Raw genomic sequence first — 25393 nt, forward strand, 5'->3', positions numbered from 1 at the left:
GACACATACACAAACACATACGTACCCCCCAAAAGAAAAAAATATATATATGTGTACTGACTTCTAGGTAAAATCATTTCTAAAATGCCTGCAGCAGATCAAAGGCGGATCAGTTGGGATTATGGATCTAGGAGGGATCAGCAGCCCCCATTTATCACGTCCATACTGCGGGTAAATCACTGAACACTCTCAGGGATCACAGACCTTTAGGGGAAAAGGTGTGTTTTGATATCCTTTATATCCGACAACGTGTCCACTGCTGAACCCACAAGGGGAATCAAAGCAGTCTAGGGGTCTGATTCAGAAAACATAAATACGTATCCTCATTCTTTTTCAAGGAGGAGAGAGTGAAAAGCTTAACTTTTAGAAGTAAGGAGGCGCGTTTTAAAATTTGTAGTCTTCTGCCAAGAAGTGATAAAAGGAGTTTTCGGATTTTCTTGGGGTTTGAGTGACAGAGGTGGGTGCTTTCTTTCTGAAATGTACTGTTGTAATGTCGCCCGTGCCTGGTTCTGTTTTGGTTTGTGCAAACCTCTAAACCTTCCCCCACCCCCCCATCCCAAAAACCCCCCACGTATACTACATCCCTAACAAGCTGGCATCAACCATTTAGAGCAGGGTCGGGCAGACTGGACCCTGTGTGCCACGTCCCCTCCCTGCTGGCCCGGGAGCCGAGAATTTTTTTTTTTTTTTTTTTGCACAGTTGGAAAAAAGGAGTCATGTTTCATGATGTGTAAAAATGAACGTGAAATTCAGACTTAAGGGTTCATCCATAAAGGTTTATTGGAACAGAGCCAGCCAGTTAGCGTGTGGCTAGTTTTGGAGTCGAGTCTTTGTACTGGAGACCTAATGGCCCACAGAGCCTGGAATAATTACTCAGGGACCCTTTTACAGAAAAAGTTTGCTTTGATTTCAAGCAAAGTAGGTTGGGAGGAAGGAGAGTGGGGATGGAGGTAGAGGTGGAAAGTCTGTGTCCCTTCCCTTTTCCCTGCTTTTGGTAAAACTTAAATGCTCCAAATGAATTTTTCTTAAAAAAAAATTTTTTTTTCTCCTTCCTGATTTTGTGTATCCCTGTATTGAAAGTCTTGACCGAGGGGAGACAAAAGAAAAAAAAATGAACCATTGATGATGGTGCAGGCCTCGGGAAGGAAGGCTTTGATGTTGTTGAGCAAGGGACTTCTTAGGGCTCCTGCTCTCTTCTGGGGCCCACCCCCAAGACCTCTACAATTCTGAGTCGACAGTTTTCCTCTCTGCATCACAGAGGGAACACAGTGTGAGCGTGTCCATCTGACTGACTTTGTTATGTATGCGGTGAGGAGTACTTGACGTGACACAGTGAATCGTGCCAAGTTGTGTCGCTGCGCCACGTGCCTGTGCCGGGCCGAGTCCTGGGGACGGCAGCCGGCCAGCCTCTGTCCTCAGGTGAGACTGTGTTTCGCCCTGTCGAGGAGCCTGTTGTATGGAGTTCGCTTTGTACACTGCACCTGAAGCCCCTCACCTTGGGTTTAAAAACTGTTCGGGGGAACTGAGACTTTTTCATCGAGAGCTTCAGTCTCTGGGCCCCTCCGGGGGTGGGGTCCCTCTGTGCGGAGGAGGAGTGGGGTGAGAAGCCGAACAACAGTAACATGGATGGGGATGACATGAGCCTTCGCAAGTCTAGATTGGAGCACACGCTTCTTCCGTTCGACCCCGCCAGTGCGGGGAAGGCCTGCGGTGGCCCGGTCGGTGGTTGCCCTCCTGGTTTAAGGTGTTGAGCCGGAAGTGTCGGGATGGTAATGAAGGTGTCCACTGGATGAAAATCGTCCCAGGCCATGTAAGGTCTGGGTGTCCTGAAGTCTCTGAACTCAGTGGTAAAGAAGTGTGGGACCAGAGATGGGGAGCTTTGCTTTTGTCCTCCCCTGTGTCTCATTTCTTTCCACATTCCTACAGCATCTTTACTTTGGAAAAAATTCAATTCTTAGGATGGCCTTTACATCTTTCATTCAGGCTAGGGATAATGTCCAGTTCTGTAGCCATCCTGTTACATTCTGAGTTATGATTGATTAAAAAAAAAATCAAGTCATGAATAAAGACCTGTTCATTCCTTTCTTCACAAAGTCTTCATGGGTCTGACTTGGCCTTGGAAGTCGTTCGCCATTTTTCTTGATTAAAATAAAGAAGGTTGGGCGGGGGAAGGATTTGAGTGCGATGAATTAATGAAGAGGGCAGCACGCCCCAAATGTCACTCAGACCACTGGGGTCTGCCTCACAAAGTTGTTAGAATCAAAGGTAAAAGTGCTTCAGGAGTTGGAACTTGCTACAGGAATGTTCGTAGCAGCTCTAACAATAGCCAAGAGGTAGAAACAGCCCAGGGGTATGTCGTGGGGTGAATGATAATCCAATTGTGGTATATACACACTATGGAATATTCTTCAACCACAGCAAGGAAGGAAGTGCTGGTATTTGCTACAACTTGGATGAACCTTGAAAACATGACCCTACATGAAAGTCAGACACAGAAGGTCTCCCATGATTCCGTTTATGTGAAACTTTCCGAATAGGTAAACCCATAGAGACAAAAAGCAGGTTTGTGGTTGCTAGGAGTGGTGGGAGTGGGGGACAGGGACTGACTGCTTAATGGGCATGGGAATTTATTCTGGAGCGATGAAAACCTTTTGGAACCACGTAGAGGTGGTCACTGCACAACATTGTGAAGGTACTAAATGCCCCTGAATTGTTCACGTTAAAATGGTTAATTTTATGTTATGTCCATTTGACTAACATGAAAAAAATATATTGGGGTGCCTGCGTGGCTCAGTTAGTTTGGTGGCCGACTCTCGGTTTAGCCTTAGGTCATGATCTTGGGGCCGTGGGGTCGAGCACCACGTGGAGCTCTGTGCTCAGCAGGGGGTTCTGCTTGAGATTCTCCTTCTGCCCCTCCCCCTGCTTGTCCCCACTTGTGCACGCTCTCTCTCAAAACTTTATGTGTGTGTGTGTGTATTTTTTGCTGTATTGCCAGGAGCTGTCAGTCCCTGATATGCTTGGTCTTCAACCTGTAACAGGAAAACACACCTTCACACAGGGGACCCCAAGGCTGGGATGATAGAACTTGCTCAAAGTCAGGTCACTGGGGAGGTGGCAGTGGTAGGGTTGGCACCTGGGCTTTCCCGTGCATCTCTTTCCCCATGATACTTTCTGGCAGGGCCACGGGAGAAGCCAGCAAAGTGGATGGGCTAGTGAAGGATTACTTTCTCTGGAAGCTGCAAACCCACCTCTCAGGGAAAGACAGTTTCTTGACAGCACCCACTGGGGAGCAGAAGGCTCAGTTTCTGCTCGGACTCTTACTGGCTGTGCGTGTTTGGCCTGGTTACTTCCCTAGCTCTTTGAGCTGGTTTTCTCTCTTTTAAAATAGAAACAGTAAGACCTAAGAGGGTCGTTCGGAGTTTTTAATAAGACGTGCAGCCCCTGGGCAAGGTTTAGGAAATGTAATCTGCTACATACCTGCTCCTCCTGCTCTGGTTCGTTATAAGTCCCGGAAGGGGTGGGGGGAGAAGCCGTGTGGCTTCTGAGGTCTCCCTGCATATCAAGATGTCCTGGGGGAGCCCCCGTCTACCTTGAGCCACGTTCCAGCTTGGGGGATTGGCATTGTCCCTCTGCCCTCCGATGAGGAGGCATTTTCCTTCTGCCCTCCCGTGTCTGGAGGGGCTGGGATCGCTCTCACAGTCGGGAGGCACCCATGACACCGAAGGGCGCCTGACGGCTTACTGGCAGGTGCCTTCTGCCGTTTTTCAGGTGGATCTGGCCTTTGGCTCCGTGAGACAGGGCAGTGTTGGGGAAACGTCTTGGGCTCTGAAAAAAGAAAGAGAGAAACAGTGCTTGCAGCTGCTAAACACATCCCTGTCCCTGCTTCATGATGCCCTAATAGGAGGCGAGAGAAACCCTGCCTCCAATCTGGGTCTCCTTATCTTCCTGTAGTAACAGGAATCCGAGCGGCCCATCTGTGCCGCTTCAGAACAAACTACAATGAAGTCATAGTGCTTAAAATAGCGCAGGGTGGAATGGTGGAGAGCAGCCGCCTTGCCTGACCGACCTTGGGGACTCTCATGCAGCATTTCCGGATCTCGGCCTTGCGCTGGGTCCACCGGGTGTGTCTGCGTCTGGGTCCTGCTGTCCTTGTGAGCAACTCGGGCACCCTCGAGGGCCTTTCTTCAAGAGGAACATGCCGTGCAAAGGCGTGCGTGGTCTCCTCTCTGGCTTCGTGTTCTGTGTTATGTGGCTTTCCCTCTTCCTCTCTGCTGTCCTTACACGTTTTGGTGCAGCTTTAAGACACAGCTCACCTTGCCAGCATAACACACCAGTCCAGGGTGGCGTATAGGGGGAACTGAGTTTCCTAGCTTGTGGAGACCCTGAAGGGAGACCCTGACTGCTGAGTCTGGAGCCAAGGGCATGGATGTGGTTCTTGAGGTTTAAATCAAGTGGAAAGGACAAAGTCACCCTCCTTCTCTTTCCTGGACAACACGTGAGAGGCCACAGTTCTCCATGATGCCCTCCTTCCTTCTCCGTATTTTTAAGAGGACGAAAATAATATTACTGAGTTAATACCATCTTTGAGTCCCTTAGCATCTGGGTGCGTCATTACTTCCCTCGACACATACTGGAAAAAAGTACATCCTCAACTAGCGTTCTTTGAGATGATCAGGAAGCATCTATTCCAGTCGACATTTGTAAGGTTATTGTATGGGCATGACCACCCGATTTCCTGCAAATGTCTGCAGAACGGTACCTACTAAGTGTGGAGACGTGTACCCTTAGTGTGTGCTGCGATGGTTAGGAATTTTTCTAGGAAGTCACCGAATACAGCAAAAATTGAGCTTTCGTCTTTTTATTGTCTTATACAAAGAGTGTTGATCATGATGTGTTTATGAGTGGAGGCTCCCAGTCTCCTTGAGTGATGCTTATAAAAGAAATGGAGGGGCGCCTGGGTGGCTCAGTGGGTTAAAGCCTCTGCCTTCGGCTCAGGTCATGATCCCAGGGTCCTGGGATCGAGCCCCGCATCGGGCTCTCTGCTCCGTGGAGAGCCTGCTTTCTCCTCTCTCTCTGCCTGCCTCTCTGCCTACTTGTGATCTCTGTCTGTCAAATAAATAAATAAAATCTTAAAAAAAAAAAAAAGAAATGGATGTTGATCATGGCAGGTATTTCTTGGGGCAGGAGACTGTGTTCTTAATTAAGATGGTGTTTATAGAAGGGATATTGGGTGTTCCTCGTCCAAGAGCTGTTATCTAAAGGCAGCTGTCTACAGTCATAAAATCTAACTTGAACTTGGGACATCTTGAACTAATTTGCTACTGCTGTGAATCCTTCTCCAGAATTTGAGCCACCAGCGGGAATGGGAATGTCTTGGAATACTCTCTCTACTTTGGTCTTCTGAAAAGACCAAAGTCTTTTCTTCTTCTTCTTCTTCTTTCTTCTTTCTTCTTCCTTCTTTTCCCTTCTTCCTTCTTTCTTCTTTCTTTTTTTTTTTTTTTTTTTTAAGATTTTGTTTATTTTAGAAAGAGAGCAAGTATGAGCGAGGAGGGCAGGCTGAGAGGGAAGGAGAGGGAGAGAGTCCCAGGCGGGCTCTTCTCTGAGTGTGGAGCCCAAGGTGGGACTCAGTCTCACCACCCTGAGATTGTGACCTGAGCCGAAACAAGAGTTGGACGCTTAACCGACCAAGCCACGCAGGTGCCCCATGAAAAGTTATCTTTCTTCATGTAAATTCCGGGTGTCTCCAGGTTCTTGTGCTGTGAAGTTTTAGAAGACAGTGCAGCCAGTGAAAGCAAGGATAGTGAAGGAAGACTTCATGGAGGAAATGTGACTTTTCTGGTCCTGCGGGACTCTGGGTGGAAAGGGGAAGGGCAGCTTGGCACTAATTTGGGCCATGTGGCGACACCTCTCTGGAGGGGAGAACAGGTGAGTTGGAAACCGTGAGAGAAGAGTGGTTGGTATAGTCGGAGAGGTAGGGGAAGCTCTGAATTTGGAGGGGGGCTCTGTGGAGATGAGAAGTGCTGTGGGGAGGGAAGTGTTCAAGGAGGGTAGCCTGACGTGAGGGGCTGGAGCAACCAGACCCGATGAGCGTGTTGGGATACAGAGGCACCTCAGAAAACAAAACTGAAAAGGCACATGTCCTAGAAGGTCCCATCTGAACTGATGACAGTGGGATATCAAGGCTGCCTGAGTCTTGTACCGAAAAGAGCCTGGAAGCCACCTCTTTCATCCACAGTCTCTGGAGTTTTCTTCTTTAACCACTTTAGAGACGGGAGGAATTGGTTTCTTAGTAATTAAACGCATGCGGTTCCTTTTATTGTGCCTCCTTAGCCTCTGACGCTCACTGCGCCAATCTCATCATGCAAATAAGATGATGTGGTGGATGCGCTTGGTAGCCCCTAGGGTGCTGTACAAATGCGTTTATCATAAGCCCACTTCCTTATTTTTATCCTCTCAAACTGTCAGTTCTGAGGGCACCATGTTTGCTGAGCTCACCCGCTCGTTTGTATTTAAGGTCATAGCTCCGCGTGATTTAGAAGAGTCCTTGGCCAGTAGGACAGCATCAGAAGTCCTCAGTGGCCTATGGGGCTGCATGGGAGGCCCCATTCGAGCCCCCTCCCCCCGCACTTGTTCCTGTAGTGTGTTGTGCTCAACCCTAAGGGCGTGAGCTCCTCTCCACCCCGGGATCACTGGCAGGGTATCCTTGCCGTTCCCTCTGCCTGGAAGATCTTCCCCCTGCTTCTGTGCAAGTTTCAGCTCAAATGCTAACGTTAAAAAGGCCTTTTCTGAACACCCGCCCACCCCAGGTTAAATACCTCATCCTCCTTTCTCTACACGCCACCCCCCCCCCCCGCCCCATTCCTTCTCTCTTCCACTGCCCTGTTTTATGGCTCTTGGAATTACATGAAATTTGTATTTGCATGACCTCTTGGATCTGTTCCTGTCCATTAGCATGTACGCTTCACGAGGGCAGAGCTCTGTGTACCTCTGTATCCACAGTACCCGGCATTCAGTAAAGACTTGTTGAGTGAATGAATGAATGAATGAATGCATAAGAACTTTAAATGAATAAACTTAAAAATAGCTTGTGCTTGCAGACACATTCTCCTGTGGAGACGATATTTGGATACTACTAGTAGGGCAGGAGCGAGGCTCTTGTACCATCTGCCTTTGTGTAGCGTAGGGAGACCTGAATGCTGTAACTACCAGTTTTCTTTCACCAGGATTAAACTAGGAAGAGCAAATATTAACTTTGCTTTTAGTCAAGTGGAACCAGCTGATCTAGCCCCTGAGCTATAAAGGCCTTCGCTTTGCCTTGTATCCCCGGGTATGTGTAGACAGAGATGCTGAACATTAGTAAGAGCCAGCCCAAACTCTGTGGCTGTCTTTGACTCATTTGTGCCTGGGACCTTTTGTAGTACTGTAGCATCCTACAAAACTAAAACCATACTGCCTTGAATATATTCCCCAACTAGCTCTTTTTTCCCTGCCCCTGGTCCAAGAAATCTGAGCTTTATCTTAAGGGCTTGTTTCTCTATTTCAGATGCCTATCATTAAAAAGTGTGTCTATCCAGTTTGGAGCAAGCCGTCTCGTAAAAGTAGGACGGTGAGGTCGTGCAAACATCAGAGCCAAGCGCGTTTTATTTACCTCTTGGTTAGCGTCATTTGTCACAGTATCTCTGTGTAGTGAGCTGGTGACACCCACGCAGTTTCTCAGGCTGTGCTTTCTGCTAATTGTTTGTTTAATTAGAAAATGAGTAAGTATTTATAGAGAAAATAGAATCTAAAACCGTGGGGATGAAACCTTTTCTAATTGTGCTGTGTTATCATGGTGTCCTAGGGATTGCGTTTTTGGAGTGTGGAGGTGGTTGGAGGTCTTATTTTGCTGCTTGGTGTTTACTGAGAGATTCATTTCGAGGGGAGCAACGTGAAATCCAGTGGCAGTAAACCTGGTTGGAAAAGAGTTTCAAAGCCAGATACAGTCAGATTGTTTATGTAAACCACAAGGCCTGTGTTCACTCAGTGGCTTTGATGGGGGAATGTGATGGATCCAGGCCTCACGGAAGGTACAGAGCTGAGTGGGAAAGAGCCTGTGTGTACCAAAAGGTGTTTCTTTTCTTTTTTCTCTCTCTCTCTCTCTCTTTTTTAAAAAATTTTATTTACTTACTTGTCAGACAGAGAGATAGCACAAGCAGGGGGAGCATCAGGCAGAGGGAGAGGCAGGCTCCCTGCTGAGCAAGAAGCCCGATGCGGGGCCCAATCCCAGGACCCTAAGATCATGACCTGAATCCAAGGCAAATGCTTAACCAACTGAGCCCACCAGGTATCCCCAAAAGGTGTTTCTTTTGTATCACAGGAATACAGGGAGTCAGACCTTGATAAACTTTGTAGAATTTGCTGGTAAAAGCTCATGTCAGAGGAGGAGCTGTAGCTGTAGCTTAGGATGGACCTTGGGTCCTGGGTACAGGTGTTATTTTCAACACAACGGTCAGTTTGGGCCGGTTGCCCTGATACATGGAGGTCTTGGTTTCAGCTTCTTTAGGCATCTTTACATTTTTGTTTTCTGGTCATGTTCAGAGGCATTGATTTTTTTTTTTTTTCTTCCTCCCTCCCTTATAACTGAATGCGGTATGCGGTTGAAGAACGTCAGGATATGTTACGTTGACCTTGTGCGTCTCTTTGCCATCCTGAAACAAAATGGCTGATGCCTCACTCCATGACTGTGTGGAATGAGGACTCCGTTTGCGGACAGACCCACAGGGTAGGAAAGAGAAGGTGGGTGTTGAGAATGGGGAAGAGCTGGGGTGAATTCCTGCTGTAGTTGTGAACTGAGGGGTGGAAGCTCAGCTTTTGGGTCTTTTGGATCAAGCGGGTCTGGTGACACCTCCTGTCCACAGTACCATTCTCCACCAAGACGTTGGTAGGTTTAGGGTCAGAAGAAAATGTGCTGGAAGAGATGTGGCATGTGGAGCTGGTTATGCCCATAAGAAAACCAAGTGGGGAGCGTAGAAGTACCTCCAGCCCGTGCAGCGGTTCTGTGGAAACACGTGTGGCTGATTGCGCTGCGCCATCTTGGATCTAGAGTTAGCTGGTGGAGCTCACAGCCCTGGAGCCTTTGGACCTTAGTTCTGTAGCTTGGCAGCTGTGGGTCCTTGTGCTAGTTACAGAACCTTTTTAAGACTCTGTTTCTTCATTTGTCTGAAATGATAATACCTACCTTGCAGGGTTAATATTTGTTTATGTAGTAAAATACACATACCATAAAATTTACCAATTTAACTATTTATTTACTTATTTTAAAAGATTTTATTGACAGAGGGGGGGGGGAGCAAGTGAGCACAAGCAAGGGGAGTGGTAGAGGGAGAGACAGAAGCAGGCTCCCCGCTGAGCAGAGAGCCTGTTGCGGGGCTCGATCCCAGGACCTGGGGTTCATGACCTGAGCCAAAGGTAGACACTTAACCGACTGAGCCCCGCAGGCGCCCCTAGCTACTTTTTAAATTTATTTTTTAGACAGGGGAGGGGCAAAGGGAGAGAGAGAGAGAGAATCTTAAGCAGACTCTATGCCTAGCACGGAGTGCGACGTGGGGCTTGGTCTCACAAGCCCGAGAGCATGACCTGAGCCAAAATCAAGAGTCAGACACTTAACCAATTGCGCCACTCAGGCGCCCCACCATTTTAGCCATTTCTAGAAAGTGTACATTTCAGTGGCATTAAGTACATTCACATTGTTGTGCAAGTGTCTGTCCCTCTTGTATGCCACCAGCGGCCTCCCCGCTGGTCTCCCCCCGCCTCTCTCCCGTGTGGCCTCCGTGCTGCTGATGGGTTTTCTCTATGGCAGTCCAGATATGATCACCCCCCTTTTCTATATGAAAACCCTCCATGACTCCCCATTGCGATGAGCTCAAACTCCTCTGAGTGACATTCTCACCCTCCGCGAGGTGGCTATCCTGAAATGTGTGACGCCCCCCTTTGTCCTCTTTGTCCCCAAACTGGACTCACTGACCCGGGGACTCTTCATCTCCCCTCGGGGCAGTAATGAAAGCTGTGACCTCCCACCTGGAAAGGTGTGTGTTCACCTAACGAGCTGTCCACTCAGTTTCAAGGGGTGTGTGGATCCCAGCTGCGAGCTCTGCTCTGCTGCACCATTCCTGGGAAGACTGCCCTCGGAGTCTCTTGGCCTTTCCTGGTGCTCTTTCCTTCTAGCCTCCTGTCTCTGTCCCTCCCACTTCCATCAGTATTTTTCTCCAGTGCACCTTCCTTCTGGGATTAAGTTTTCCTTCTATTGTTCGTGTCTGGCACATGATGGAACACCTGTTTCACATCTGTACTGGAGTTAAGCGTTTGCATGGCGGCCTCCGCCCATGTGTTCCCAAGCATGATGCCTTACGTGTGCTACACACCCAGGCCTGCCTGCCTGCCTTCAGCATATGTTTTTCGAGCCCTCTTGAGCTAGCTACAGTGCTGGGTCCCGGGGACATGCTAAGGGATATGCCCCACTGTTTACCCCCAGAGAGATCAGTTTACTGTAGAGTGTATACAGATAAATAGGTCCAAGGGAGGGAGAGGGAGCAAGAAAAGCCAGCTGGAAATCACTGAAGGCTTCCCGGAGGAGGTTGCAGAATGAGGATGGAGACAAAGTAAGCAAAGGCCCAAAAGTGAGACTAAGTGTATGAATGAACTTTGGATGACATTTTATGAACTGAGATCTTGAGAGATGGGAAAAGAGGAATGCAGTGTTCGTTGATTAGATTCAGGATGAAGAATAGAATTTGACACTGAACAGATTGTTGAATAGAGTGAAGGCATCTTTAAAGAATCCCAGAGAGAGAACCCTGCAGGACTAATGTTCGTCTTCAGGTTCGGAAGGCAGCCCTGCTTCTTGGATATACACATGTATTCAAATCATTTAAGTGCTGAAAGGCGCCCCACGGATTACCGGGTACAAACATTTGCCTGAGGGCGAGTTATTTACCCTCTCTGTGCTCAGCGTCCATATCAATAAGGGGGAGATAAAAATAGATACTTCCTCAAACATTGTCAGTTAAGCCGCACCTTTATTTTTTTATACCCTTAAAAAAAAAGCTTCTGTTAATGCAAGTGTGATGTGCTTTTTTAGAGATACTAAAATATGGGGAGAGAAAGGATTGACCACAGAAACAGTCAAGGTGTGAACCTGGACTCGGTGAAATGTGGTCATCTGTTTCATGGGTTCAGGTGGACAGTGTTGGGCGCACAGTCATTACTCACTATGTGTTGATGATGGTGGTGGTGGAGTTTCTAGAAAGGGGGAAACAGGCCTAGAGGCTGGGGTGACTAATGGCCCCATGTAAGGCGAAGCTCTCTGGAAAGTGCTCTCGTTGCAGATTTGGCGGATTTCCGTCTAGCCTGTAATTCCATGTGACCCTGGGTTGTGAGTGTGCGTGCTTTGGGGTATGAGGGAACCCCATGGTCATCCGCCTTTTCCAGACCTGAGGGAAAATGAAGGGCTCTGTTTCAGAGTGAGGCCTGTAATCTCACAGACCCTAAACTCTGATCTACATGCTCCCAACCATTAGAGAGACCATTTTGTAACCTTAAATGGTCGGGTTCAGACCCGAGTGCCCTGGGTGCTATCAAATTAAAGGCCAGTGGGGAGCCGCTGGGAGGGCTTGGCCACTGGGCCTTGTGGTGGGCGAGCCTTTATCTTGAGACGGGCCTTGCCGGAAGGGAACGGCCACGCCTGAGTCTCAGGCGACTTTAATTAGGGCCATGGACTCGGGTGCCCTCTGATGACAGGTTGAACTAAGGCCTGTGGTTCGGAGTCATGAAACCACTCCTGGGAAGAGCCTAGAAGAGCTGTGGGTGGCACCCTAAGGCCTCCAGGCCTCTGCCGGCCAGTCCGGCGGGCCCCCCTGCCGTGCCCCATCTGACCGCCACCCTGTCTCCCCTCCCTGGGTGTGGGGTTGCTTCTGTGCTTTGCTCACGATCTGCCCTTTGTCTGCCAGCACCATGTGGCCGTCACCAACTCATCCTCAGCTTTCAGACTTGAGCTGGGCACCGCCTCTTGAGAAGGCTTCCTGTGAGCCCTGCTTATCCCCCGTGCTACCCCGAAGCCCTGGCTTATCATTCGCATTGCATTTTCCATCAGCATTTTCAGTTCGGCGTCTTTTTGCCCTTCCAGAAGATGGGGACGCATCTTATTTTTCTTTGTGTCTCCTGCGTCTTGCCCGTGGCAGACCATTTACTGAAGGCGGCTGGGATGGGCTAAGACAGAACAGCAGAAGCTGATACTCTGAGGGCCCTTCGAGGAGGAGGAAGAGGAAAGCAGCCTTTGTACGTAGGTGAATGACAGGGCATGTGGCAGACGAGCGAAGAAAGCGAAGAGAATTCACGACACCTATTGCATTGAGGAGTGTGGGTTAAAGCGGAAGTGGGGACTTCCCGCCATTGATATTGGCAGGGGCATGGATAGGGCAGGTGGGTCATTTGGGGCTGATCGTGCATACACAAGCCTGCCTTTCCTGCCAGGCTCCCAGGTCCCTGCTCTGGAGGCTTCCGGGGCGGTGGTGGTGGGGGGGGGGGGACTGCAGACAGGCCAGTGAACACGGGGCGCTGGGGATTTTCCTTCCTGCCAGGGGACAAGTGTCCTTAGCTTCACTTAGAGCTCTTGGCTAAAGCCTTTGTGGGAAGCCTCCTTGAGCAAAAGGGCACCTGAGGCTATGATTTCCTCAACAAATGTGTGTTGTTCGCTTAGTATGAGGTTTTATCAAGTGGCCTAAGGAAAAACTTAACAGCACAATGTGCTAGTTCCTGAGAGGGAGTTTATGGCCGCAGTGCAAGTGCTCCTTTTCTGAAGGAGCCTCTTGGGGCCTTGCGAGCAGGTCAGCGCAGGCCACCTGTTTCTGTGCCCGAGGCCATGCAGACAGCACCCGCCACCAGGACTCTGAGTGTGGCGGTTAGGGTGGGAGCGGGGCCCTGACATCCAGGGTCCTCCTCTGGCCAAAGGTGAACAGCTGCCCTTTGCATCAGAAATGGCTCAGGGCCACACTTCTTGGTCACTCAGGCCCTTAGGAAGTTGCCCTTGATTTCTGTCTGCTTTGTCTGACTGTAGAATGCTGTCAGGTATAGGGAAGCATTGATGCTTACAAAAAAAAAAAAAAAAAAAAAAATAGTACCAGCTTCGCTCCTCTCCCTGTGCTGATGTCCCAGTATTTATAAAGGTCACAATAGCTTTATTTTACTCTGTGGGGGCAGAGGTTCTCAGCTGTGTGTTAGAATCACTTGGGTAGCTATTTGAAAAGTAGCTGTGCCAGACCCTGCCTTCAGAGGTGATTCAGAAAGACTGGAAAGAGTTTGGCTCCTGAGTATTTTGGAAAAGCTTTCCATCTCCAGGTAATTTTCATGGGTATTCTAGACCAAAAACCACGGTATTAGAAGGAAAAGCTTCTTGGTAACAGAGCCCGAGTCCTCTCTTAGTGTCCCCTGCCAAACCTGGCAGTTAGTACCATTCGGAGATCCATCTGAACACCTGCTAGGGCCAGGCCCGAGAATATGGTGGCGACCATCACTGTGGGTCTTCTGGAGCCCCCGTGGGAGAGGGGGCGCCTGTTTGTGTTAGATGCGGAGGAAATGTGGAGACCAGCTTCTCCTCACTCTCAGGCATCGTTGGATTCTGGTCTTCACAAGCACCATCGGGAGGTATCCTGGACTATCGTTCAGCATTAGTAGCCAGTGACATAAATAAATGTAAAACGCCATCCTTGCCTTTCCCATCGACTTAGAGACTAAAGAGCAGAGCCTGCCGACGAGACTGGGACGGATCCTTTCCTTTTGTCTTTAATATAAAGCGAAGCTGGAGCTGGCTTCCTCTTCCATTTTAAATGCCTCTTCCATTCCCTCCGCAAACGCTTCTGGAGCACCTCCTGTGTGCCAGACAGCATGGACATGACGGTAAATAAAGGACAGCCCCAGAACTTAAGGCTTGCTGAGTCTAAGCAGGGGAGACAGGGAGAGCAGATGAATGCGGAGAAGCGTAATAGGTTCTAAATGTGTGATGAGCAAACTGTGAACAGGCTCTTTGCTAAAGCGGCTTTGGCGGTTTGGATAAATAGGGAAACCCTTTGCTGTGTTGATTTGGTTTCCCAGCCCCTTCCTTGAAGGGTGACATTTGTAGGGAGAGGCGGGTCCAGGAAGGAAGCTTGCTACCCCTCACCTAGGCTGGGAAGGTTCTGGCTTGTGTTTTCTCCCAGCGGTGCCTGTGCCTGTGGCTTTGCTAGGATCCCACTACCTGCTTATTTGGCCTTTTCGTGCATGATGGTCACATGTCCATTCCCACGTGCAGATTCCTTTCAAATCAGTCCAAGAAACAGAAGAATGCGCGCTTTGGTGGGCGCTGGGGAACTGGGTCATGAAGCGTGCTCTTTGTCTAGATACTGTAATTATCAGCCTCTGCAGGCATGGGCTGTTTACAAATATCCATCGGTTTACAGGACACACACACACACACACACACACAGCCCAGAAGGAATAAACCAACGTAATTTTGGAGTTGTTTCTGGGTCGTGGTTTTTCCAGGCTTTTGAAAATCTTCCGTATTACCCTTTCTATTGGAAAAAGCAGATTGACTTCAGTTTTTAAAAAACATAGACCTTAGTGAGTTTTTCTTACTGAAGCTCTTTACTCAAGGGATGAATGTTCCGAGTGATAAACTTCGTAATGACCAAGCGAGCTGAGTTTTCCTGCCCTGGGGCATCTTGCTGTGCCCTGGGTCTGGTTTTTCCTGTTCACTGATCCTTGCCTCCCTGTCTCTGTGTCTGTCAATTGAAAATGGCTTCAGGGCATCAGTCGCTCCCCCTTTGGCCCGGCTGGGGAAAGGGGCCTTCACCGTGGGAGAACCAGAGTATCGAGGGGGAGAATTTGCTATCAGAGGGGAGGGTTCTGGGCTTCCTGAGCTGAATCAGCACGCGCTGCACCCCCCACCCCCGCCCCGGGATTTCAGCCCCACTCACATCATACACACTTAGGGCCTCCTTCATGGAAATAGCAGGATTGCTTGGATTCCCTCACTAAGCCATGGCCTCCTTGCTGGTGTAGAGTGGGAGGCATCTCAGTCCAGGCAAATACGTGGGTGAGTGGGGGACGGTTAAGCTCTAACCCAGGAAGTTCCTTATCTGTTGGAGGAGTGGAATAGTGATCTGAGCTTTGGTGGGGGAGGCCTTGCTGATTTATTGCCTAACCCGTGTGTGTGTGTGTGTGTGTGTGTGTGTGTGTGTGTGTATTTCCCTCGAAATGCCATAATATTACCTTCCAATTATAACCTTGTGTCATTGGTTTCTTGCCCCTCGTTCCCCTGTTGACTTTATTTTGGCTAAAATGCCGCCCTGTTCTAGGGCTTGTGTTTTCGTGGCACAACTTATCCCAGAGGGCTCCCAGGATTGTGCTTTTTTGAAACCTGACTCTAGGGGCGCCTGGGTGGCTCAGTGGGTTAAACCTCTGGCTTCAGCTAGGGTCATGATCTCAGGGTCCTGGGATTGAGCCCCGCATCAGGCTCTCTGCTCAGCAGGGAGCCTGCTTCCCCCTCTCTCTCTGCCTGCCTCTCTGCCTACTTGTGATCTCTCTCGCTCTGTCAAATAAATAAATAAATCTTAAAAAAAAAAAAAAAAAAGAAACCCGACTCTAGGCTGCCCAGTGCCTTGTCTCACACGGTTGAGCCCAAAGCCAGTGCAGGACTTTTCAAAGTTCTTTTCTTTAACGTACCTGTGTAGACTGCCTTGAAGTCCGAGGATATCCCCGAGGCGGTTGCTCAGTTTTGAGATCTAACTGGTTAGAATGGCCATCCCACCTGCCATATTTTGTGCCTGTGTGTGTGTGAGGGGGTGGGGGGGCGGGGGGCAGTACCTTTGAGTAGCCGAAGATGCAGACTCTTAGTAATACTCTGTGGCTTTTGGTTCGCAACTTCCGTGGGAAATGGATCTCAAGGTCTGATTTTAACAGAGAGAGAGTCAGGAGGAGGGTTATTCCTTACAATGGTGGGTCCCTGATGGACGGTCCCACTGTAGTAATGACCACATCCACCCGAACACGTTTTATCCCCGTATTTATTTCTGTTTAGTGATTTTATTGGGACTCTCATTTAATTCTGTGCTCAGGATCATTCTCACTGTCTGAAGTTGATTTAATATCCATTCTATAATGTCTTCCCAGTACTTTAGTACATTCTGTTTTTTCCTGTATGTTTTATTAATTCCTCAGGATTATGGGTCCTCCACTCATCCATCCATCCGCCTTCTGTTCACGCAGCAGGCATTTGAATGCCCGTCACGAGCCAGGCACCTTGCTAGATGCTGCTGATTTGAAGATGCGTGAACCATAATCCTTCCCTTCAGGGCCTTGGTCGAGATAGAAATATCTCTGGGAAGCCAGTATCAGGGAAAATGTGATCCAGAGGCTGGGAAAGGTTTCTGTAAGAAGGCAGGGGGGGCATCCCGGTGGGAGCGGGATGGCCCAGTGTCACTCCATCACTCTGCTTAGGGAGAGGACCCAGAAGGTGACGAGGTAATTTATACATGGTCCCCTTTGATCCTGTGACAATTGTACCTTGTCTGTTTCCTCCCAAGAATTTCTGTGGAGTTTATAATTTAGCCAGTGGGAACAATGTGGTTGAAGTGTTTGGCTCTTTGCTTTTGGAGCCAAATCATAGTTCTCAGCCTTTAATCTCCTGAGAAATGAGCTGAGCAGCTCCACGTGATTTTTAGGTAGCTTTTCTGGAATAAGCCGAGAGGGCTGATCTATGGGCTGTGATCCCTGCGTTTCACTTTATTTGAAGAGAAACAGCCCCGATACTATCAGGTAAAGGTGTGCGTGTATATATGATCGTTCCTGAGATGTGTGTCACTAAAATGCATCAAGAGTCACAGGGAAAAGTAAGGAACTGTAGTTGGCAGATCCGTAGAATCTGAGCTCTTAGACCGGTGTGGAGGTTGCTACTGTTTGGCTGTTACGTATTTACAGCCACCCTAATGTGAGAAATAACTGTTCTGAGCAGGACGGAAAGAAAATTTTCATAGCAACCTGTTTCCTCTCAGATCATCCACGATTCTAGTTGTATCAAGGTTCTTTAGGAGGGTTGAGTTCTTGTAAAGGAACTGTTTGTCAGGGTTAAGCTGGTAGATTATTAATATCCAAGACAACAAATTCAGAATTGCTGGGATTTGTTCACATTCATTTGAAATAAGGCCAAGATGGTATGTGAGTCAGTGTGAGCTTCTATGATGAAAATACCACAGGCGGGGTGGCTTAAACAACAGATTTCGTTCTCACCGTTCTGAAGGCTGGGACCTCCAAGGTCAAGGTACTGGCTGATTGGGTTCCTTGTGAGGCTGTCCTCCTGATCTGTAGTTGGATACCTCCTTGCTGTGTCTTCACGTGGCAGAAAAAATCACCTCTCTTGTGTCTCTTTTTACAAGGGCACTAACCCCTCCCCTCGATGGGGACTCCGCCCTCATGACCTGTTTCCCTCCCAAAGGCCCTCCGTCCAGACACAGTCACCCTGGGGATTAGGGCTTCAGTATATGAATTTCCAGGGGGACACAGCATTCAGTCCGTAGCACTTCATTTCGTGATGACTTCATTTCATAATGCTTATAATTTGACAACTTGAAATGGGTTCATAATGAGGTTATCAGCTAGGTTCCAAACTGCCTGTGGGGTGGTAGTGTGAGCCGAGGGTCTCACGCTTCTTCAAGGAGGTTGGTACCTGGGGGTCCTGTGTGTCACTCGAAGGCCCTTGTCTCCTGGTTAAATTTGGATTGGGGCAAGGGCTGTGTCTGTCTGCCTTGTGCATGATGCATGGGTGCTGGGCTTGGGGGTGACCCTGGAACTCTCTTTGGCACAGAGTTGCTCCTGAGCCTTTGTGTCTTTGTGCTCTGTTTTGGCTCCGTGTGGAGGGAACTGGCCTCTTGTTTACATGTAGTCCATCTGTGACTAAATGTCTTTTTTTTTTTTTTTTTTAAGCTTACTCTGCCTTTAAAATGACATATGTGTCAAGAAGAAGGAAATAGATCCTTCTAATTTTTCTGGCTTTATTTTAAAAAAACTTTTTAGTATGGTAAATTTTTAAAAAGATTTTATTACAGGGAGAGAGAGAGAAAGAGCACATGCAGGGGAGAGGGGCCAAGGGAGAGAGAAAAATAGACTCCCCGCTCGGCGGGGAGCCAGATGTGGGGCTCAATCCCGGGGTCCCAAGATCATGACCTGAGCCAAAGTCAGATGCTTAACCAACTGAGCCACCCAGGCGCCCTAGTATGGGAACTTTTAAACACACATGCAAAAGGAGACCAGACACCAGACACTCTGATGAACCCCATTTACCCATTACTCAGGTCAACACCCAACAACTTGCCGCTAGCCTCCTTTCAGACATGCACGGCCCTCCTGTTTTGTGTGCTGTGGTGTCTTAGAGCTAAATGCACACATGACTCTACCCGTCTACACTTAAGCAGGAACCGCTAATGGATTAGACTTTAAAAAAACAACGGGCTGTAACCACAATGCTGTTATCACTTCTAACAAAATTAACAGTCATTTCTTCACATCGTTAGTCTGTAGTCCGTTTTCCTCAATTGACTCAAATGTCTTTTATTTTTATTTATTTTTTTAAGTGGTGCAGGGAGGCAGAGGGAGAAAGAGAGTCTCAAGCAGACAAAGTGGGGCTCGATCCCAGGACCCTGAGGTCATGACCTGAGCTGAAACCAAGAGTTGGACACTTAACTGACCGAACCGCCCAGGGGCCCCTGACCCACATGTCTTCTGTGTTAGTTCGTTTGAATCCAAATAAAAAGTCCTGTCATTGTATGTGTTGATATGTGCTTAAATCTCTCCTAATCAAATCTAATCAGTAACTGGCCCTTCTCCTTTATTTATGTGGATGTCACTGTCACAGCACATGGCACTCTCCAGGTTGTACTGCGGGTACAGTTCAGTGGTAAATTCTTTGAAGACAGAAGCTTTAGTGCGTGTCCCGGCACCTGGTGGAAGGGGGTTCTTTGTGGGGTTTCAAGGACTCTGGGTGCTCTCACTGGCGTGAGGCCGCAGTGGAGACCCCTCTCTGCTCTGCTGGGGTGAGGAAGGGCTCTCTGGCTACTGGAGAATTCGCATGGAGCTCCATATCCAGCGAAGCGAAGTAGAAAGCCCCAGACACTTGGAAATGCCATTCTCTGTGTCCAGGGGACTGTCGCAACAGAGTTGGCATCAAACATCTTGCCTTATAGAATCATTTGCAGTGATTTAGGGAACAAATGCTTCCCAGGAAGGGCTCAGTGGACTTGCTTGGTACACAGGCAGGACTCTGCTGGCCCCCGCGGCAAGAACCCCCACCTGGACAGAGCCACAGGGCGGCTGCGCTCAGCACACCTGCCTCGTAAGCACATCGTTTTCTGGCCCACGTGTCGCTCTGCTTTTTATGGGCTACAGAGCAGGAAAGGGAGGGTGGGGTAGTGCTTCACTGGGAAGTGGTTCTACGATGAGGGCTAGAGGGCCTGACTGATCTTTAAGCACTCTTGTTAGAGTGTTAGAGGTTTGGGCACTAGAAGACTAGAGCCCGGCACCCTGTTCTGTTACTTTCTAACTCTGTGGCCTTGAGCACATTATTTGAGCTTCAGGGCGTGCTTGTAAAAAACAGGCAGAAAGATAACTGTGTAGGTTGGTGAGAAGTGTAAGTAAGCGAAAAGAGCTGTTCCCATTGGTTATCGTGTTTGCTAATACAGATCTTCTTGACTTGCGATGGGGTTACGTTCCCATAAACCCACCACAAGCTGAAAATACCGTGAGTGGAAAAAATGCATGTCACACCCCTAACCTGCGGAACATCCTAGCTTAGCATAGCCCCCCCCCCCCCACATAATGTCCAGAACACTTACATTAGCCTATAGTTGGGCTGAATCATCTAACACAAAGCCTGTTTTGTAACTAGGTGTTGCATATTTCATGTCATTTACTGGGTATCATACTGAAAGTGACAAAGAGAATGGCTGTGCAGGATGGCTGTCAGTGTATTGGTTGTTGACCTTCGTGATCATGGGGCTGACCAGGAGCTCCAGCGTCCCACATATGGTTAGCTGGGGAAAGATCCCCACTCAGAATTCCGAGTACATTTTCTAATGTATGTGTATCACTTTCGCACCACTGTAAAGTTCAAAAAATCATAAGTTGAACCATTATAAGTCAGGGACCTATCTCTAGATAGGTCACGTTATGCTTATCCCAGAGTAGTCATGGGACTTATGCCTTCTCTTTCTTAGAAATGCCACTGGGACCTCGAAGGATACCCAGCTGGCAAAGGTCACCTTGCCAGTAGAGACCAAGCCAGGTCAGCGTCAAGTATCTCAACTCCTGGAGTTCTTGACGTAAGAATATGTATCACGGGGTTTAGCGTGAACCTTTGAATGTTTACACCTTATGAAACTTGTTTTTCTCAGAATTCTTCAGAATTGTGATTTGCGATTTCTTCTGATCTATGGGAAGGGAAGAACTCTCCCACTGTATAATTTATTAATGTGCCTTCCATTTTAGACACTATTATTCTCACCTTAAAAAGTGACAGACGGTTGAGATAGTAGATGAGAACATTTGCTTCCGTAATGCTTCTTGAAACAAAAGTTTTTTTCCTTCCGAAGAACGCCATTTCTCTAAAATGTAAACTGGATGGGAGAAGAGGGTCAAACATTTAAAAATAGGTTAATAGTTCATTTGGCAAAGAGTCTTATCCTCGGGATTTTCCTGGCAACTGTCCGCAAGAGTGCTTCGGGCCTGTCCTTCCTTTCTGAGGAGTTGAGGCCGCTCTGTTAGCTGGTAGGGTCAGTGACGAGGATCCCCTCATTACCCTAACAGTGAGATATCTTTGGGAGCATCCGCCTAGCAGCAGAGGATCTAGACTGCAAATAACCTGAGACATCACTGCTCTGCCTGAGACCGTGATAGGAAAGAGACCTTTTCCTGCAGCCAAGGCCATACAGCTGTCCTGTGGTGGGCACTCAGGGGATGAATGAGTTAAGATTGTCCAAGTTTTTAGCATTCTTTGAGTGCAAGTTACTTCTAGTGCTTCTGTTGGACCTCCCCCAACATTCTCACAGAAGAAAGTCATAGTTGTGGTATCACCTACGAAGAAAAGGGGTATTTTTATTCAAAGTAAATATTACATAGGCCTTTTTAATATTTTTTAAGCTGGCACATACATCCTTTCCCCTGATATTCTATCAATAACGGTTATAATGAATAAAAACATACAAAAGATGTAGTATATGAAAAGTTATTAGCCAACCATTTCGTTTCAAGATGGCGGACTAAGCCTCACATTTCACTTGGGTATGACTTTGAGCTGATACCTTTCTGGACTGGCCCTAACCAGCTGTCGTCTCACAGAGCATTGCTGGGTTTTTCTTGTTGGCCCAGGAATTGATCTGGGCTTTCCCATGAGATCCACTTTTCTGAATTCCTATCCCAGTCCTTCTTCCACCTGCCTAGTGCATGTGTCCCATCCAGGCATTCCAGAGTTAGGCCGACCCCATGTGTCTGGGCACAGAACTGAGTATGTTTGGTGTTTTAATCTGTGGATTCCTTTTGACAGTTGTCCCAAAATGGATGGGTAACTCAGGTGGTCACGGGGTCGATTAGAGTTTGCTGCAGTCAAGTCACAGAGTGAATGAGATGGCAGAGGTGACAGGTAACCTACCACAGGTATCGGGTGGGGGAGGGGAGGCACAGGCTTCAGGGTCTTTAGGGGGAGATTCATGAAAGCAGACTCTGTGAGATCACTCTTTAGAAGCACTTTACAGCAATCATTACAGGTTATTCTCCATTTTTGTAAGGTTCCCAAGGCTTGCTGTCTTAAAGTGTGTCCATTAGAGGGGGAAGGAAGGGTGGATATATCTAGGACAGAGGCATCCTGCACATTTTGTGCTTTACTCCCCATTAAGAGGCATGCTTTGGTGTGCCTGTGATTATCTTCCTCATTTGTGTTTTCTTATGCTCTTCCTCACATCCCAGGTAAGGGTGGGAAGCAGATGCTGGATGGAATTGGTGAGGTTCCGTTGCCTTTCCTAGTTCTCAGAAATTTGGGGCTTATTGGGAGAAAGCAGAGTTGTGTTGCCTTTGATAACTGCCTTAATCATAAATCTTAAAGTATGCATTAACTGCAAACAGTGGTACCCAAGTAGACAAGTGCGTGTGTGTGTGGTATCAATATTTGAAGAACCCTGGACTAGACATGTAGATTTCAGACCCCCCCCTGCTTGTCTGTGTGACTTCAGGTCATGCACATTCATTTTCTGAGTGGCAGTCTTCTCATCTGTCAAGTTGGACCATGAGATCTCTAAAGTCCCTGTTCCAGTGAATGAACAGGGAAATGTGGAACTGTGCGTACACCGTAGCTCCTCCCCTGTGGTAGCCTTTGCTAACTGACATACCAACGTGCTGTCTTTGTAGGAAGGAATTGTGTTTTTCCTGTGCATTGTTAGAAGGAGCACACTCCCCTGCTCTGTAGGAGTACCCATAGACAATGGTGTAACCGTCCTGTCCCACACTGTGGTTACTGGCCTCTTAACGGCTGTCAGGCACTTGAAATGTGACTGGTCTACATGGAAATATCTTTTTCAGTGGAAAATACACAATGGAGGGCCCTGGGTGGATCAGTCAGTTAAGCTCAGGTCGTGAACCCAGAGTCCTGCATCAGGCTCCCTGCTCAGTGGGGAGTCTGCTTCTCCCTCTGCCCCTCCCCCCTGTATATGTTCTCTTTCTCTAGCATGCTCTCTCTAATAAATAAAATCTTAAAAAAGAAAGAAAGAAAGAAAAAGAAAGAAAGAAAGAAAGGAAGGAAGAAAATATGTCCTGGATTCTAAAGGACTTGAAAGAAAAAAATAGAATTAAAGTATGCCATCAAGTGATTTGTAAGTTGGCTTTGTATTGAAATGACAGTAGTCTAGCTATATTGGGTTAAATAAAATATATTAAGAAAATGAGTCCCTCCTGTTTTTGTAATGGTAACGTGGCCGCAGAAATTTGAAAATTACTCCTGTGGCTTACTTTGTGGGTTGCATCCTATTTCTTTTGGACAGTGCAGATGTAGAGAAGAAATTCCTCTATGGGTCAGAAGTTGGAAGAGATGTTTCCTGAGTCCCATCCAATTATTACAGAGTTTGTGATTCCTAGTGGATGGGGCAATGTAACAGTGGTCAGAGCCTGTGGAGACAGCCCAGAAAGGGTGCCCGAGAGGGGTGACCTTAGAATTGAATTTTGAAGTTGGGGAGTGAAAATCCTTTAAGGAAAGTGGAATGGACAGAGTGGGGCTTTCTGACAGACCAGGAACGGGTCTGCCCCCAACCCCCGCGCCCGAGGAGGAATGGGGCTCTGGGCGAGAACCCAAGAGGAGATCTGTCCCCCTGGGACAGAGTGTGCTGCAGCCCTGAGATCAGAATGAATGAGGCCCAGCGAGCAGGAAGTCCCTGGGTCCCCTAATCCGGGGGTCAGGGTGGCCCCGAGTCAGTGCATTTTCCTGTCGCTGAGCCCCTTGAATGATTTAGCAAGTTCTTCCTGCGGTAGGGTTTTTTCCCTGCTGGGTGTCAGCTGGGATTCTGTGACCCGGAGGAGAGTCCTGTCCCAGAACAGCTGAAATAGCTTCTTTTCTTGGGAAGCCTTTCACATTGTTTTTTATCTGGTCTGTAGTTGAGGGGAACGGCCCTTCCATGACTGGGAAGCAGCGGCAGGCATTGTGTAGAGGGCAGAACTCTGCAGAAACATTCTTAATGTAACATGTTCACAGCTGGAGTTGTCAATGGCAAAAAAAAAAAAAAAAAAAAAAAAAGGCATGGGGACGGTGTTGGTGGCTAGGGGCAGGGAGCGCAGTTGAGTGTCATTGATGCGCGTGTGCTGAGTGTACTGAAGAAATGCTCTTTGAGTGGGCGTGTCAGCCTCCGGTTTCCAGTGTCGGCCTGCGCACGTGACCGACCGCCGCTATCGGCTTACTCTGTGGCATGTTATCAGCTTAAGCCAGATGTCTTTCTGAGAAAGGCTCTTGTTCCCTGCCGCTCTAACACTGACATGCTAGGAGGTGGCTTTTCTCGGGTCATAATTTTAAAAAATTGCTGTATGTGTGTTTGGGGAATGACTATGTGAATGAGAAGGGCACAAAGTGGTCCAAACATGGGGACTGAAGTCACGTAGATTCAACCCAGCGAGTAACAGGTGCCAGCGGTTGATGGACACCGGCTTTGGTCCAAGTGCTGTCCTAGCTCATTCAGGCCTCACGGGGTAGCTTACTGTTATTTCCATTTCCCAGATGAAGGAACCTGGGCTGAGAGATGGGCAGAGGGAGAGGTCAGTTGGCCTCCCCAAGGTCAATGGCTAGGCGAAGGAAGATTTGGAATCTGAATCGAGGCCCTAAATAATGGTGGACGTACATGTACTAACTCCCAAGGACTTGTGGGGCCCTGGGGTCGGGTATGGAGTGGCGGTAAGTCAGATCGTTGTGCCTTTGCTGCCAGGACACAACTCCTTGCCGAGCCTTGGTTTTCCCAGCTTCGATACTGATACCTAAACTCTGCAGGGCCCACAATACAAATCCCCAAGGGATTTGTATTTAAGATCAGTTGCCCTGAAGCAGGGAAACATGAAGGGAAGGTGGTGGGGGGAAGACCCCGGGTGGTCGAAGGCTGTGTCTGGTTTTGGTTTGCCAATGTCAGAGGCGATGGCGTGGAATGGGGCGATGGGGGAGAGGCTGAGATGTGGCTGCCCCTGGCATAGGACATTGTCATGATTGGGTCACATCGGGCGCCTGCCCCTCACCTTGTCCTGATTATCTCGTTTCTCGTCGTTGGACGTGTGCTCCAGCTGGAGTCCCTTCTACACCTGCACGAAGCAACAGGAGTGGGATCTCACAGCCCTTGAAAACATCATCTCCTCGCATTGCTGGCTAGCCTGTGGTGGTGTGGTTTTGTCACTGTCTGGGGATACTGTGTTCAACTTGTTCTCTCTTAATAAGGTTAAACACACAGTGTTCAAAGACCGACCCCAGGTGGCTAAGCTCTGGGTCTCTTCCATATCCTGAGGCTGCCTGAAATTTGGTATGGAAAGATTCTATCCAGAAATCTTTCACAGTATTTTTCCCCAAACATAAGAACATAAAATCCCAAGCCTTTAACTTTCTGTGACTCAACAAAGAGAAAGCGTTGCATCTTTTGTTTGGGTTCTACTGCTCTGAGTCTGTGATCCTTTCTGAGATCGTGGCAGGAGGAGCCGTAATGACCGAAGGTGAGTATCTCAGTGATTCACATTTGGTGCTCAGGTCGCCATGGCTGGAGAGGGGTGGGTCGTGGGTCGTTGGCATTAATGTTGCACCTTGAGGGATATCAGGCCTGGTTCTAGG

At 48.3% G+C, this 25393-nt stretch overlaps 1 protein-coding gene across 11 annotated transcripts in view; it reads left to right on the plus strand.

Annotated features, from left to right (window-relative positions):
* The window catches only part of MTSS1 (MTSS I-BAR domain containing 1), a 145340-nt gene that overhangs the window by 51972 nt on the left and 67975 nt on the right, over positions 1 to 25393 (plus strand). Inside the window, exon 1 of one of the 11 annotated variants that reach the window (XM_080801967.1) lies at positions 8643 to 8775. The exons of the other annotated variants lie outside the window; for them this stretch is intronic. The gene's annotated coding sequence lies outside the window, so the exon portion shown is untranslated. Of the gene's footprint in view, positions 1 to 8642; positions 8776 to 25393 lie in introns of those variants that run through there. 11 annotated transcript variants of the gene reach the window in all.

The sequence above is a fragment of the Martes martes genome (genome assembly GCF_963455335.1).
Source record: "Martes martes genome assembly, chromosome: 4".
NCBI classification, from domain to species: Eukaryota; Metazoa; Chordata; class Mammalia; order Carnivora; family Mustelidae; genus Martes; species Martes martes.